Source organism: Mustelus asterias, chromosome 25, assembly GCF_964213995.1.
Source record: "Mustelus asterias chromosome 25, sMusAst1.hap1.1, whole genome shotgun sequence".
Classification (NCBI taxonomy): Eukaryota; Metazoa; Chordata; class Chondrichthyes; order Carcharhiniformes; family Triakidae; genus Mustelus; species Mustelus asterias.
In genome coordinates, this window is record NC_135825.1 from 55,209,287 (window position 1) to 55,225,423 (window position 16,137).

The 16,137-nt window shown below is 44.8% G+C and overlaps 1 protein-coding gene across 3 annotated transcripts in view; it reads left to right on the plus strand.

Annotated features, from left to right (window-relative positions):
- Positions 1-16,137, plus strand: part of LOC144479192 (signal peptide, CUB and EGF-like domain-containing protein 3) — a 399,824-nt gene that overhangs the window by 342,231 nt on the left and 41,456 nt on the right. The window lies entirely within an intron of this gene.

The window sequence follows — 16,137 nt, forward strand, 5'->3', positions numbered from 1 at the left end:
CCCAAGCCGGGAATCGAACCCGGGTCCCAGGCGCACTGAGGCAGCAGTGCTAACCACTGTGCCACCGTGCCACCCTTTAAAGTTGTATTTATGCAGTAAGGACACTTCTCATTCCCCGTTTTGGTTCATTTTTCCCATGTTTTTTGTTTATGATCAACCAAAATATTACTTTTTTCCCCCCTTCACAACAAGTTTGTTTACTTGTCCATTTATTCCCCCCCCCCCCCAGGTTTTCTGTGCAGAAACTGCTTAAGGGTGAAATGCACAGACTATCAATGTGGAGGCTAAGTCATACAGACCGTGATGCTCCTGAGTTCCAACCCCTGTGTAGAGTTAACTCATATCAAAAAAACTCAGCTGGGTGCTGTAATTGGTCTCAGTGGCAGTTGCCAGAGCTTGGGAGGGGCTGTTCAGCTCCGAACTAGTAGCCATGGTCCACATTGGACCTTGGATCAGACAGTGATTCCAGTACCCGTTTGCCCTGCTCAATAACTAGCTGTAATTCATGAATTTCCCATTGTCTGTGTCTCCGAGAGAACTTCCAGTCACACATTGTATTCACCATTCATCTGCTCACCGATCGGCACAGTGCGGCTTCAGCAAGGCAAAAGCTTCAGGCTCGCAGCTGCATGGAGATTTCTCAGCCTCCCAGTGGGATTGCTTCGCACTCGCATGTTCTTTATATTTCTAACAGTATAGAAGCTATACTGATTGTATCGAAGAACTCTTATCAGTCTCATTGTTCAGTGTGTTTTGCCTAGTGCAGAATAAAAAGCAGCTCGTGATTCCGACTGACCTTCGCCTGGCCCAGTATTAACTCGGAGAGACTGGAGTAATGCATGCGCTAAGGTGCAGAATTTCAGTCCGGATCACGTGGGAATCCCACAGCTGCAGAGGCAACCTCTATTTTAAAAGTAGGTCCTCGGGCCCCACCAGAAAGCACACTGTACCCACAGTGATATCACAATAACCCAACACACCTATCACAGGAGCATTAGGCACACCAGCACCGACGTTATCTGAAGGGAGAGAGAGAAAATGCTGGAAAATCTCAGCAGGTCTGGCAGCATCTGTAAGGAGAGAAAAGAGCTGACGTTTCAATGATTCTTTGTCAAAGCTTGAGCTTTGAAAAAGGCATGGAGAACAGCATGGCTGGTAAGGGTTAGAAGACCAAGTCGGGCAGCTGGAGTCAGGACCTAGATCAGGACATTGAATGGTGGAACAGCCCAAGGGGCTGAATGCTGGACTCCGACTCCTGTGTGTGAGCCTTTGGATGGTTTGGATTGGAAATGAGATTGACAATGCCAATTGCTTTTTCCTGATCCCTGTAGTGAAATTCCTCACCAGTCCGTCCAGGTGTAAACTGTTATAACTTACCCAACCAAGACAGGCAAACTGAAAAAAACCTTTTCACTGGAACAAGCCAACTGAGTTACCTAATCACCAGTGAAAGTGCTCCCATGTAGAATGGTTGGGTTGCAGAACTGTCCAAGGCTGGCTTTTGAGTATATCACACACAGGAAGAATGAAACTCTGTGGAGAAGCCAGATGTTGGACCATTTTGCGCAACACAACTCTTGCTGTGGGGTGAAGGGCGCAAATCCTACATCGGCCATTACAACAGAAGACAAGGTCTGCTTTGATCATGTGACAAGAGTGTCGTAGAAAAATAATTGTTTCAGAAATCCTTGGCTGTATCTTATCATTGGAAAGGGCCAGGGACACGGAAACGCAATTAACTGACTCACGTTGAATGGAATCTTTCGAACTCAGCACATTAGATACTGAAAAGAACAGTTAGATAGGGTTAATAGGCTGAGCACAATGTAATTTAAGAACAGGTTCTGACGGACTGAAGTAACTATGACTAATGGGTATATACTTGAGGAATGCTGACTGAATTTCTGCCTAGAACCTTTCATTCTCCTGAACAGATTGAGATTTTTGTCTTAAATAGTTCCATATTGCTGAAAAAGCGAATTCACACTTAGTATGTTAAAAGCTTATAACTTTTTTTTTATACCACAGACAGCCAGTGGAAACAATTTCTTATACCCAGTAAAAGGCTATAAGAGTTTTAACAGTTGCTACAGCAGGCACTGTAACCAGGGCTTTAACGTCAAAAACTATTTTTGTACCTATTAGAGACATCCTCCAGTGGCAAGGACTGCTTTACAAGTATCGGGTACAGCCATGTAATCATCGCACTTACAAAAGTCTTGTTATAATTCCATAGAATTACATGTTATATGCAGCAACGAAAAGAATGCAATTACAGTTTTAGTCAAGGAATTGCAATGAGTTGCTGTAAACAGGTATGACTAACTTCAGAATTACAGTCTTAAATTGCCTTATAATAGTTACAAGGCAAGGAGTATCCCAGGAGATATAAAAGCATACATTTTAAACAGAAGTATTTGTCCCCTTCCAAAGTTTATCTTGATCAGAGAATGTGCTCCCACATGCTTCACGACTGACTTCACTCCCTGATCAATTAAACTGTGAGAATTCATCCTCACACAAATAGTCTGATAATTTAGCCCCAAATTTATGATTAATCTATCTGATAGTGACTTTAATTTGCTTACTGTAAAGACTGCTCTATGGCTTTGAGTTAGGCTTTGAGTAAAGGGACCATTTAACTTGACATGACACTCATTGTGACTTTGATCCTTCATTGTGCATAGGTGCCAACTGCATTCTTCTGTGTGAGCGACTTGGATCAGGGGACCAAGTGCATTATGTAACTACGTTTGCTGATGATGCAAAGTTAGGTGGGAAAGTAGGCTGTGAATAAGCTGCAAATCACAGAAGGAGGCCATTCAGCCCATCCCATCTGCACTGGCTCTCCGAATGAACATGATGACTAAGTTCCATTCCCCTGCCTTTCCCCTGCACCACTGCATATTGTTTCTATTCAAGTAATTATCTAATGTCCTCGTGAATGTTTCAATCGAAGCTGTCTCTACCACTCATCCAGGCAGTGCATTCCAGACCCAAACCACTCGCTGCGTGGGAAAGATTTTTCTCACATCATATTGCTTCTATTGCAAATCACTAATACGGATTTTAAATAGCGGAGGCACTGATTCTGTCTGTTAACTAATTCCTCACTCCATGTTAAGATATTACCTCCAATCCTATAAGCCCTAGCCCTAGTCTTGTATAACAGCCTCTTGTGCAATAACTCATTGAATGATTTCTGAGAATCCAAATATACTGCACCCAGTGGCTCTGCCTTATCTACCTGCTAGCTAGTTCCTCAAAAAGCACTTACTGATTTGTCAAACATGATTTCCCTTTGAGAGAACCACACAGACTCAGTAGACTATAGATTTCACAAATGCCTCATAACAACCGTCTTAACGATAGATTCTAACATTTTTTCTGCTATAGTTGTCAGGCTAACTGAGCTTTGACAAAGGGTCATCTGGACTCGAAACGTCAGCTCTTTTCTCTCCTTAGAGATGCTGCCAGACCTGCTGAGATTTTCCAGCATTTTCACTTTTGGTTAAGTGACCTATAGATCCCCGTTTTCATTCTTCCTTCTTTCTTCAACCGCGGGGTTATATTTTCTACCTTCCAATTCATGGGGGCTGTTCTAAAATCTAGGGAAATTTGGAAAATCAAAATCAATGCTTCCACTCTCTTTGCAACCACCTCTCTTAAAACCCAGGACTGCCAGGACCAAGAGATTTGTCAGATCATTGTCACATTAATTTTTCCAGTACTTTCTCTTTACTAATATTAATTTTCCCATCCTCCCTACAGTCTTTGTTGCCATCCACACTGGTAGCTAGTACCTTGTATCCTTTGGACAATGGCATAGGCCGAATCACCTCCACCACTGCACCTAATATCCCCTTACCTGCGCACATCATAATGACACTCTCCTATTCCTGACCACTAACCAAATTTAGATCACTTCTTAATCTAAGGGGAGTCACTGCTTCCTGGGTCAAAATGTCCACCTAACTCTCCCGCACCTGATGCATTGCAATGTCTGCACCTCAGACTTTAACTAAGCAACTCTGAGCTGCAGCTCCTCGAGTTGCAGGCTACCTGGGATCACGTTACGCTCCAATACTACCCACATCCTGCAGATGCAGCACACCTCCCATCTCTATCTAACTGCGTTGCACATGTTTAATAAATTAGTCACGGTAGCACAGTGGTTAGCACTGCTGCTTCACAGCTCCAGGGTCCTGGGTTCGATTCCTGGCTTGGGTCACTGTCTGTGTGGAGTTTGCACATTCTCCTCGTGTCTGCGTGGGTTTCCTCCGGGTGCTCCGGTTTCCTCCCACAGTCCAAAGATGTGCGGGTTAGGTTGATTGGCCAGGTTAAAAATTGCCCCTTAGAGTCCTGGGATGTGTAGATTAGAGGGATTAGCGGGTGGGATATGGGGGTAGGGCCTGGGTGGGATTGTGGTCGGTGCAGACTTGATGGGCCGAATGGCCTCTTTCTGTTCTGTAGGGTTTCTATGATAAATGTAATTTATTTTGCTTGGCTGATTGTCACAGACAGGATGCATGTGCCCTCTTACTGCCTGTGGTCAGAATGTCTTGCGTGGAAAGAGGTATGCCTTTTCTGATGCTGTTCAAGTGTGTATCCCAATTAAATAATTCAGCAGCAAGCTTTTGTGAGTTAAAAAATAAAGGAAATTATTTATTCTCACACACTTACCCCAAATTAAGCAAAATATCACACATACCTGTTCTGACACACACACGCACGCGGGCACACATGGGAACAGACAGAGATTAGATACTGTGAAAGGTCATGCACTTTTACAGTTATCTTAGTCTCTGGTTTATAAACTCTAGTCTCTTGTCAGGCCTGTAGTTTCTTGCATACTTTTGATGCTTTACAGGTGAAGAGAGGGTCTTGTGAAGTGAAGAGTTCACAATAAGTTGTGAGGATTCTTGTAGTTGAATTTCTAACAGGTTGGATCTCAGGGGAACCTTAACTGGAATTGTCTACATACTCTGGCTGCCTAATGTCTCATAACATGTTTCCATTCTGATTCCCAGACTGACAGAACTGAGGCAGTCATCTCCACTTACACCACAGATCCTTACCTTTGAACAGAGCTGAGGAGTTTGTCAGTAAAGTGGATGGACATTGGGTCAATCTTAACTTACCCTGTGTTGTATCTGCTGCAACTGTGTGGTGTACAACCACAGTAAAAGTAGTTGCTTCACTTTGGTTAAGTGTGTTTATGTAGATAAAGCAGACGTGAGCTTTTAGGAGCTGTTAGATGATCTCTGTACAGTTCACACATTGCTGTTAAATATACCAGAATCAGAGACTAATCCATGAAAGGCTGCTGTTAATTGAATGAAATATCATAAAAGCTTTACATTTAGGAATTGGATGGCATTTGTTTTCTCAATTTCAATCTGGTACCACTGTTAAAGCTCTCAGCTTGCCAACAACCAGACTTGAGTCAGGCAGCAAAGATGGTAGTGGACGATAGGAATTCATTTTAGAATGAGGTTCTATCTCTTTAAACATCATGCCCTTGATGTTTGCAATGAGAGAGGAGGCCAGAATCCAGCTGTCTGACCCTCGAGCGTGGCACCGACCATTTTCACAGGGGCAGAAATGGGAACAGGTCGGGATTTGCACACATGCATTCTGCAGAGATAGCTCCCCGCACAAAATAGCAGCTGCCTCCAGTCATACTTGATTATCATTAGCCAGGAGTGGAAAACTTGACGGGTGGGATTTTCCAGCCACCCTCGCCCCAAGGCCGGAAAATCCCACCCAAGATCAATGGACCTTTGCATGGGTCCATGTCCTGCCCGCTACAATTCGCATGGCGGGACGGGAAAAGTCCAGCCGGCGTGTGCAGATTAGTCCTGGTGGGAGCCGGAATAAACTTTGTGGAGTCCTTTGGAGAAGTGGCTTGTTTGCTATTCCACTCTCTCTGTTGACATAAACCTGAGGTTTATCATTACTAGATTCGTGCTGCATGACTGATTTCACAACCTACCATCATCACAGCGGGATGCCTGTCACTTCACAGTTTGATTGACAGCTACAATTATTTATAGACATCTTGAAGTGGGCCTCTGAATTCCAGTGTTTGTATTTATGAGGGATTAAGCACTTGAGTTAAATTTTTGTTTTAAAACATAAGCACAAATAATATGTTACGTCCATAAGGGATTATTTAGTTGAAAGATGGCAAACTGAGCGAATGGGTTTCTATGAACAGGTGATTTAAAAAAAAATAAAGTCTGCAATAGACACTTAGAACTTTATTTTGTTTAATCTCAGCATGGGTCCCGAGGTCTGTCCATGAAGGATACTGGGTGAGTTAACGTGGAGGGTGTAAGGGCAAAAGGGGTAAGAGGGAGTGCATGGGGTGGCAGGAATTGGCACTAAGTTGGAATAGGGACACTAAAGTGCCATAGGGTGGATGAGGGGCATAGGTTGGCATGGGGAATATGAGGGCTATGGGGTGGATTGAGAGCATGAGGTGGCATGGGAGTGTGTGAGGGATGGAAGGGTGTTTTTTGTTTTGTTGCTTCTTTTCCCCCAATTTTGGACAAAGTCCGGGAGCGCTGAGGCAGGGCATCTCTGCACCAGGCAACCTCCACACTCATTCCGGGGTCACCTCCCCCACTCCCATTTTCACCTGCCCCATTGGAGCCAAAATCCAGCTTCAGAGGCACTTTCTCCCGGGTGGGGTTTGCTGAGCCGGCTTGGGAGTGACAATTTAAAAAAAATATTCATTCATGGGACATGGGTGTCGCTGGCTGGCCAGCATTTATTGCCCATCCCTAGTTGCCCCTTGAGAAGGTGGTAGTGAGCTGCCTTCTTGAATCGCTGCAGTCCATGCGCTGTGGGTTGAACCACAATGCCGTTAGGGAGGGAATTCCAGGATTTTGAACCAGCGACTGCGAAGGAACGGCCGATATATTTCCAAGTCAGGATGGTGAGAGGCTTGGAGGGGAACTTGCAGGTGGTGGTGTTCCCATGTATCTGCTGCCCTTGTCCTTCTAGATGGAAGTGGTCGTGGGTTTGGAAGGTGCTGTCTAAGGATCTTTGGTGAATTGCTGCAGTGCATCTTGTAGATAGTACACACTGCTGCTACTGAGCGTCGGTGGCGGAGGGATTGAATGTTTGTAGATGTGGTGCCAATCAAGCGGGCTACTTTGTCCTGGACGGTGTCAAGGCCTGTATTTTCCCTCCTGAGTATAGCTGTCGGGGTGAGCAGCCTGAACTGGAGCCACTGCTAGTGTTGCGCTGTCACTCATCTCTAGTGGGTCTGTCAGAGCAAAGACCACCTGTTTGTCAACATGGGCTCACTATCAGAAACATATCTACTGCCAGGGTCAATCAACAGAGTCTACAAGGGTCTAAGACTCGGCCAATAGGAAGGATTTCTAATGCAGAAACCAAAGTGTTTACTTTTATTCATTCTGAGGATGCAGATGTTACTGGAAAGGCACAGAAATGGCAGAAGGAGTTTAATCCGGACAAATGCGAGGTGATGCATTTTGGAGGATCAAATTTAGGTGTGAATTATACTATGAATGGCAGAACCTTTAGGAACATTAACATACAGAGGGCGTGCAGGTCCACAGTTCCCTAAAAGTGGCAACACAGGTAGTCAAGGTAATTAAGAAGGCGTATGGTATGCTTGCCTTCATCAGCTGGGGCATTGAGTACAAGAGTTGGGAAATCATTTTGTAGCTATATAAAACTTTGGTTAGGACACATTTGGAGTATTGCGTGCAGTTCTGGTCACCACACTGCCAGAAGGATCTGGAAGCTTTGGAGAGAATGTAAAGAAGATTCACCATAATGTTTCCTGGTCTTGAGGGTGTTGACTATGAGGAGAGGTTGAATAAACTAGGATTGTTTTCACTGGAAAGACGGAGGCTGAGGGGAGACCTGATAGAGGTCTACAAAATGATGAGAGGCAGAGACAGGGTGGATAGTCAGAGGCTTTTTCCCAGGGTGGAAGTGTCAGTTACAAGGGGGCACAGGTTCAAGGTGAGAGGGGGGAAGTTTAAGGGAGATGTGTGGGGAAAGCTTTTCATGCAGACAGTGGTGAGTGCCTGGAACGCACTGCCAGAGGAGGTGGTGGAAGCAGGCACATTCGCAACATTTAAGAGGCATCTGGATGGGTACATGGATAGGGAGAAAATACGGACCATGTAAGGGCAGATGGTTGTTTTTAATGTAGTTAGGGCATCATGATCAGCACAGGCTTGGAGGACCAAAGGTCCTTTCCTGTGCTGTACTTTTCTTTGCTCTTTGCCAAAAGTTCTGCCCAGAGCTCATTGTCGTTGACTGGGTGGTGGGGAGCCACCTACCTGAACAGCTGCATTCTGAGTAGTGAAGATACTGTGAGGTAGAGAGTTCCAGAACCTGCAGCAATCTACACCTGGGATTAAATAGGTCAGGGTCGGCTCAATAGCCTAACATCTTCTACAGTTTAATCCACAGGAATATAGACTTTGAGTAAAACATGACGTCAACAGGAATATTAACACTGTGGAGATCTTTAACTTTCAGTGAGGCTGAAGCTGAGTTTAATCCTTCCCTCCATCCTGATTTGTTTGAATTGTTAAGGCATATTTTAGCTGGTGGAAGAGACACCAGACTGATGTTAATCACTGCCTTATCAGCAGCTTGTTGGACTGGACATGTAGCACATGGGTGTGAACCAGAACTAGCAGCTTATCCATGACTTAGCATTGGAAATAGTGAAATGGAAACAGGACCGCTGGAATCCTGTCATGCAGCACCTTTGGGGAGAGGAAGGTATAGAATTAATGTTTCAGGGAAGCAGCATTTCATCAGAACTCAACAAAAGAGTAGAATCTGGAGAGAGTTGCCGGGGTAAGAGATGTCATGTTTTAGTGAACACAAATCAAACAAGAGATTGAAGCAGATATGGCTGAAGGTGAATAATGATGCAAACAGAAAGCACACCAAAGAGAATATTAAAATTAACTTTGGAGGAAATATTAAATTGTTCCAAAGAAGAATGGGAAAACCCCAGCTAGCCAGTGCCGATATTGGGACAGGTTCAAAGTGTCAAGAAGAGAAGAATGAACACAACAGCTTCACAGCATCTCAGAAGCACTTAGATGAACACTTGAGAGGCCATAGCATACAAGGCTTCGGACCTAGTGCTGGAAAATGGGATTAAGATAGAGAGGAGCTTGATGATTGGTGAAGACGCAATGGGCCGATGGACCTATTTCTTTGCTGTATAGCTCGATGACTCGATGAATTATACCTTCCTTTTTCTATCTTGCAAATGACACGTAAACTGAGGCCCCAGTTGCCTTCCAAGGTTGATGTAAAAGGCCCCATGGCACTTTTTTTGTTGTTGGTGCAGGTTTGATGGGCCGAATGGCCTCCTTCTGCACTGTAGGGTTCCTATGATTTTAAGAGTAGGTGAGTTATCCCTGGCTCCCAACCAATATTTGTGTCTCAACCAACATCACTAAGAAAAGAGCTATTTAATTTTTAAAATTCATCCATGGGATGTGGGTGTCACTGGCTAGGCTAGCATCTATCGCCCATCCCTATTTGCCCTTGAGAAGGTGGTGGTGAACCACCTTCTTGAACTGCTATAGTCTATGTGGTCTAAAACATCCACAGTGCAGTTAGAGAGGGGGTTCCAGGACTTTGACCCAATAACACTGAAGGAACAGCGACATATTTCCAAGTCAAGATGGAGAGGAACCTCCTTGTGTCTAAAATAAAAGCAAATTACTGCGGATGCTGGAATCTGAAACCAAAAGAGAAAACGCTGGAAAATCTCAGCAGGTCTGGCAGCATCTGTAAGGAGAGAAAAGAGCTGACGTTTCGAGTCCAGATGACCCTTTGTCAAAGCTGAGCTTTTGGTTTCAACCTCCATGTGTCTGCTGGCCTTGTCTTTCCAGATGGTAGCAGTTGTGGGTTTGGAAGGTGCTGCCTAAGGAGCCTTGGTGAGTTGCTGCAGTGCATCTTGTAGATAGTACACACGGCTGTTGATCTCTTTGCTGTTTATGAAACATTCTGCACAAGTTGGTTGCCTACATTACAACAGTGACCACACTTTAAGAGACATTAATCTGGATGTTCTGGGATTGTGGAAGTCCTTCTTTTCCACAGATGCAGAAATCTGATGAAAAAAAACGTTGCCAATTGGGACTAGCTTAACGGTTTAAAAAAGGGCGGTATGGACAGGTTGGGCCGAAGGGCCTGTTTCCATGCAGTAAACCTCTATGACTATGACTCTATGAGTGCTTCCAGCATTTTCTGTTTTTATTTCAGATTTCCAGCATTTGTAGTATTTAGCATTTTGATCCAAAATAGTGATGTGGGGTGGCTGAAACACTGTGAAAAACCAGTCTTTAAAAGAAGTGTCTCATTTCTAATGGCCGTTTGAAACCTTTTATCAGCAAGTGTGATGTTGGTGCTGATTAAGAGATTCGAAACAAGTTCCCCTCTAGCCTGGTGGATAATTGTTCCAAACCACGGGTCATATCAATCCATACGAATAAGGAAGGTCCTGAGTTCAATTTGCAATCTCTGCTGTGGGTGGTGGTGATGTGCGTGGGGTGGGAGGGGGGGCGTTGTGTTTGGGGTACAATGATTGGTCTCCATTCCTAGCTTGGGAAGAGGGCCAAACAGCTGGAGCTGCTGTTCCTGCTTACTGTGTGTTCCTGATTGAAACACAGTGGCAGCACGGTGGCACAGTGGTTAGCATTGCTGTCTCACAGTGCCAGGGACCCAGGTTTGATTCCCAGCTTGAGTCACTGTCTGTGTGGAGTTTGCACGTTCTCCCCATGTCTGCGTGCTCCGGTTCCCTCCCACAGTCCAAAATGTGTGGGTTAGGATGATTGGCCATGCTAAATTATTGGAGAGGATTCTTCGAGACAGGATTTATTCCCACTGGGAAATAAGTGGACGTATTAGTGAGCGGCAACATGGTTTTGCGAAGGGGAGGTCGTGTCTCACGAACTTGATCGAGTTTTTCGAGGAAGTGACGAAGATGATTGATGAGGGTAAGGCAGTGGATGTTGTCTACATGGACTTCAGTAAGGCCTTTGACAAGGTCCCTCATGGCAGACTGGTGCAGAAGGTGAAGTCGCATGGGATCAGAGGTGAGCTGGCAAGGTGGATACAAAACTGGCTCGGTCAAAGAAAGAAGTCTCACAACACCTCGGTCAAAGAAGACAGAGGGTAGCAGTGGAAGGATGTGTTTCTGAATGGAGGGCTGTGACAAGTGGTGTTCCTCAGGGATCAGTGCTGGGACCTTTGCTGTTTGTAATATATATATATAAATGATTTGGAGGAAAATGGAACTGGATTGATTAGTAAGTTTGCGGACGACACAAAGGTTGGTGGATTTGCGGATAGCGATGAGGACCATCAGAGGATACAGCAGGATATAGATCAGTTGGAGACTTGGGCGGAGAGATGGCAGATGGAGTTTAATCCGGACAAATGTGAGGTAATGCATTTTGGAAGGTCTAATACAGATAGGAAACATACAGTAATTGGCAGAACCCTTAGGAGTATTGATAGGCAAAGGGATCTGGGTGTACAGGTACACAGGTCACTGAAAGTGGCAATGCAGGTGGAGAAGGTAGTCAAGAAGGCATACGGCATGCTTGCCTTCATCGGCTGGGGTATTGAGTTTAAAAATTGGCAAGTCATGTTGCCGCTTTATAGAACCTTAGTTAGGCTGCACTTGGAATATAGTGTTCAATTCTGGTCGCCACACTACCAGAAGGATGTGGAGGCTTTGGAGAGGGTTCAGAAAAGATTTACTGGGATGTTGCCTGGTATGAGGTATGCCAATTACATTAGCTATGAGGAGAAGTTGGAGAAACTTGGTTTGTTCTCACTGGAACAACGGAGGTTGAGGGGAGACCTGATAGAAGTCTACAAGATTATGAGAGGCATGGACAGAGTGGATAGTCAGAAGCTTTTTCCCAGGGTGGAAGAGTCAATTACTAGGGGGCATAGGTTTAAGGTGCGAGGGGCAAGTTTTAAAAGAGATGTACGAGGCAGATTTTTTACACAGAGAGTAGTGGGTGCCTGGAACTCGTTGCCGGGGGAGGTAGTGGAAGCGGATACGGTTGTGACTTTTAAGGAGCGTCTTGACAAGTACATGAATGAGACGGGAATAGAGGGATATGGTCCCCGCAAGCGTAGGGGTTTTTAGTTAAGTCGGGCAGCATGGTCGGTGCGGGCTTGGAGGGCGAAGGGCCTCTTCCTGTGCTGTAATTTTCTTTGTTCTTTGTTCTTTTGTAAATTGACCCTAGTTTCAGGGGGATGAGAAGGGTAAAAACAGAGGTCGATTTATATGCTGATATCTATGGTAATTCTTTACTGCCAGAATCTTCAGAGTCAACTATTATGGTGACAAAAATGAAAGTACAGCCCCACAAACTAAATCCAAAATGAGCAGAAAGCTCCTCAAGCAACCCCTTTTTAAATGGAGAAGCAGCACATCAATGTGAGTGTGTGTGTGTGTGAGAGTGTGTGTGAGAGTGTGTGTGTGAGTGTGTGTGTGAGAGTGTGTGTGTGTGAGTGTGTGTGTGAGAGAGTGTGTGTGAGAGTGTGTGAGAGTGTGTGTGTGAGAGTGTGTGTGTGTGAGAGTGTGTGTGAGTGTGTGTGTGTGAGAGTGTGTGTGTGAGAGTGTGTGTGTGAGAGAGTGTGTGTGTGAGAGTGTGTGTGTGAGAGTGTGTGTGAGAGTGTGTGTGTGTGAGTGTGTGTGAGTGTGTGAGAGTGTGTGCGTGAGTGTGTGTGTGAGAGTGTGTGTGTGAGAGTGTGTGTGTGAGAGAGTGTGTGAGAGTGTGTGTGTGAGAGTGTGTGTGTGAGAGTGTGTGTGTGTGAGAGTGTGTGTGTGAGAGTGTGTGTGTGAGAGTGTGTGTGTGTGAGTGTGTGTGTGAGAGTGTGTGTGAGAGTGTGTGTGAGAGTGTGTGTGTGAGTGTGTGAGAGAGTGTGTGAGAGTGTGTATGTGTGTGAGAGTGTGTGTGAGAGTGTGTGAGTGAGTGTGTGTGAGAGTGTGTATGTGTGTGAGTGTGCGTGTGTGTGTGTGAGTGTGTGTGTGTGAGAGTGCGTGTGTGTGTGAGAGTGCGTGTGTGTGTGAGAGTGCGTGTGTGTGAGAGTGTGCGTGTGTGTGAGAGTGTGCGTGAGTGTGCGTGTGTGAGAGTGTGCGTGTGTGAGAGTGTGCATGTGTGTGAGAGACTGCATGTGTGTGTGTGAGAGTATGCGTGTGTGAGAGTATGCGTGTGTGAGAGTGTGCGTGTGTGTGAGAGAGTGCATGTGTGTGAGAGTGCGTGTGTGTGAGAGAGTGCGTGTGTGAAGAGTGAGCAATTATCAAACAAGATGTGGTTGAGGAGTATTAGAATTCTCGAATGAATGCGGAGACTGTTATCGCAGACTGAGATAAAAACATCTTGAAGATCAGAAGTGATGAACTCTTTGCATTCCTTCCTCCTACAACAACCCCCCCCACCCCCTCTGCCGCACCCCCCAGCCTCTCACCAACCCCTTCAAAGAATATGGAAGAGAGATGAAGTTCAGCATCTTATTATGCTCCAGGCTCTGGCAAGCTAGGAGACATCCCTGTTGTTATGTGGTTCAGACTCATTATATTCATATAACTACAGACTTGATGGCCCTTTGCCAGTCACCTCAAGTTTGGAGTGCATTAACTTCTACTTAACAGCTTCTAATCTTTCAATTAAAGTTGACATTGGATTTTATTAATGAAATGGTACATTCTTTCTTCTTTATTTGTTTTTTTTCTAATCCTTTAATGTTTCCCTTCTCTGCATCATTCTTTCCCCCCAAATTCTTCGTTCTTTGAACCTTTCATTTTTCTTTCCATATTTAGTTTTCTAATTTTTTTTAAAAAATGTATTACTAAGTATTCATTTCCTTTTTTTCATCATTACAGCCTCTTTATCTCCATTTTCTGCAAAGCACTGAGTAGAAACTGTTTTGAAGCGGTTGCTATGGATACCTGCTCACTGAAGGGAATTATTTTTAGGCCCAAAATTGAGCAAATATCAGAAAATGACCCTTATTATGATACACTTACCAGAAACAGGCCTTTGTGGAACGGAATAATGAGTCAATGGTGTTGCCACTCATCTGACTCTAGGTCATTAGATTGTTGCCTGGAAACCACAACAAGGCTTAGTAAATTGCTATGGGTAATACAAGTTGTGTGTGGCAGCTGTAAACACCACTCGCTGACATCTACAAAACAGCATTTGGTTATTTTGGTGAGGGAAATTGTTTTGAAAGGGTATTGGTTCTGAGCTGGGGAGGTGATGGCCTCGTGGTATTATCGCCAGACTATTAATCCAGAAACTCAGCTATTGTTCTGGGGACCCGGGTTCAAATCCCACCACGGCAGATGGTGGAATTTGAATTCAATAAGGAAAAGAAACCTGGAATTAAGAATCTACTGATGACCATGAAACCATTGTCACTTGTCGGAAAAACCCATCTGGTTAGCTGATATCCTCAAAGGAAGGAAATCTGCCGTCCTTACCTGGTCTGGCCTACATGTGACCCCAGAGCCACAGCAATATGGTTGACTCTCAACTGCCTTCCTTGGGCAACTAGGGATGGGTAATAAATGCCAGCTAGCGACACCCATGTCCCATGGATGAATTTAAAAAATACTGCTTCTTGGTGGGTTCTGCGCTCTGTGCCTTTGCTGTTTCTGTACCTGTTTGGTTGGCACCTGTGTAGGTAGGTGTGCCTTCCTTTTGATAGGTTGACCACAATGCAATTTGCCAAATCAATCCCCAGCTGAGAGAGAGACTTGATTTCCCAGTCATGGGAGATAAACTATATGGTCCGCGATAGAACGCAAAAGGGCGTTAGCCCGTTGTGCCAACGAGCACTTGGCATTCACACATCGCCACAATTCACACTCCTCTCTTTCGGAGCATGTTAATTCAGGAAACAGAAGCAACTTCTCCATATCACTAACTGTGTCACAAGTAAATGCTGTGACCTATTGGGACAATTTATGTGGATCAGTGTGGAAATCCATGTTGTTGAAAGGAGCATTGAGTTGATGAATGATGTCTGGCATAAAGCCTGAGCATCATTATCTTCACACCTCATGCTCAGGTGATATTCAGTGCAGCATGAGATGTGAAGATAATGATGTTGCATTCACCAGTATGTTGGGTTTTCATGAATATAGTGCTTTTTTAAGAAGAGATGTATTCTCTGGAGTTAGAGTCATAGTCATAGGGTCATAGAGGTTTACAGCATGGAAACAGGCCCTTCGGCCCAACTTGTCCATGCCGCGCTTTTTATCCACCAAACCAGTCCCAATTGCCCGCATTTGGCCCATATCCCTCTATACCCATCTTACCCATGTAACCGTCTAAATGCTTTTTAAAAGACAAAATTGTACCCGCCTCTACTACTACCTCTGGCAGCTTGTTCCAGACACTCACCACCTTCTGTGTAAAAAAATTGCCCCTCTGGACCCTTTTGTATCTCTCTCCTCTCACCTTAAACCTATGCCCGCTAGTTTTAGACTCCCCTACCTTTGGGAAAAGATGTTGACGATCTAGCTGATCTATGTCCCTCATTGTTTTATAGACCTCTATAAGATCACCCCTATGTCTCCTATGCTCCAGGGAAAAAAGTCCCGGTCTATCTTTCCTCTCCTTATAAGGCCTTAGTAAATTGCGAGCAGCCTTAGAAATAATAGAAACATAGAAACATAGAAACATAGAAACCCTACAGTGCAGAAGGAGGCCATTCGGCCCATCGAGTCTGCACCGACCACAATCCCACCCAGGCCCTACCCCCACATATTTACCCGCTAATCCCTCTAACCTACACATCCCAGGACTCTAAGGGGCAAATTTTTTTTTTTAACCTGGCCAATCAACCTAACCTGCACATCTTTGGACTGGGAGACTTGCATTTGAATGTTGCCCATCACAACCTCAGGACATCCCAAAGCCAACCAGGGACTGCATTAGGGTTACAGTTAAGGTTGTATGTTTCAATGTTTACCATGAAGTAATGCAGCAAACTTGGCAAATTTGATAAATCTTCTGTCAGATACAGACGTTACCTTATTGTTCCAATCCCTCGACCAATCCTACTCCCTAGATGCTTCCA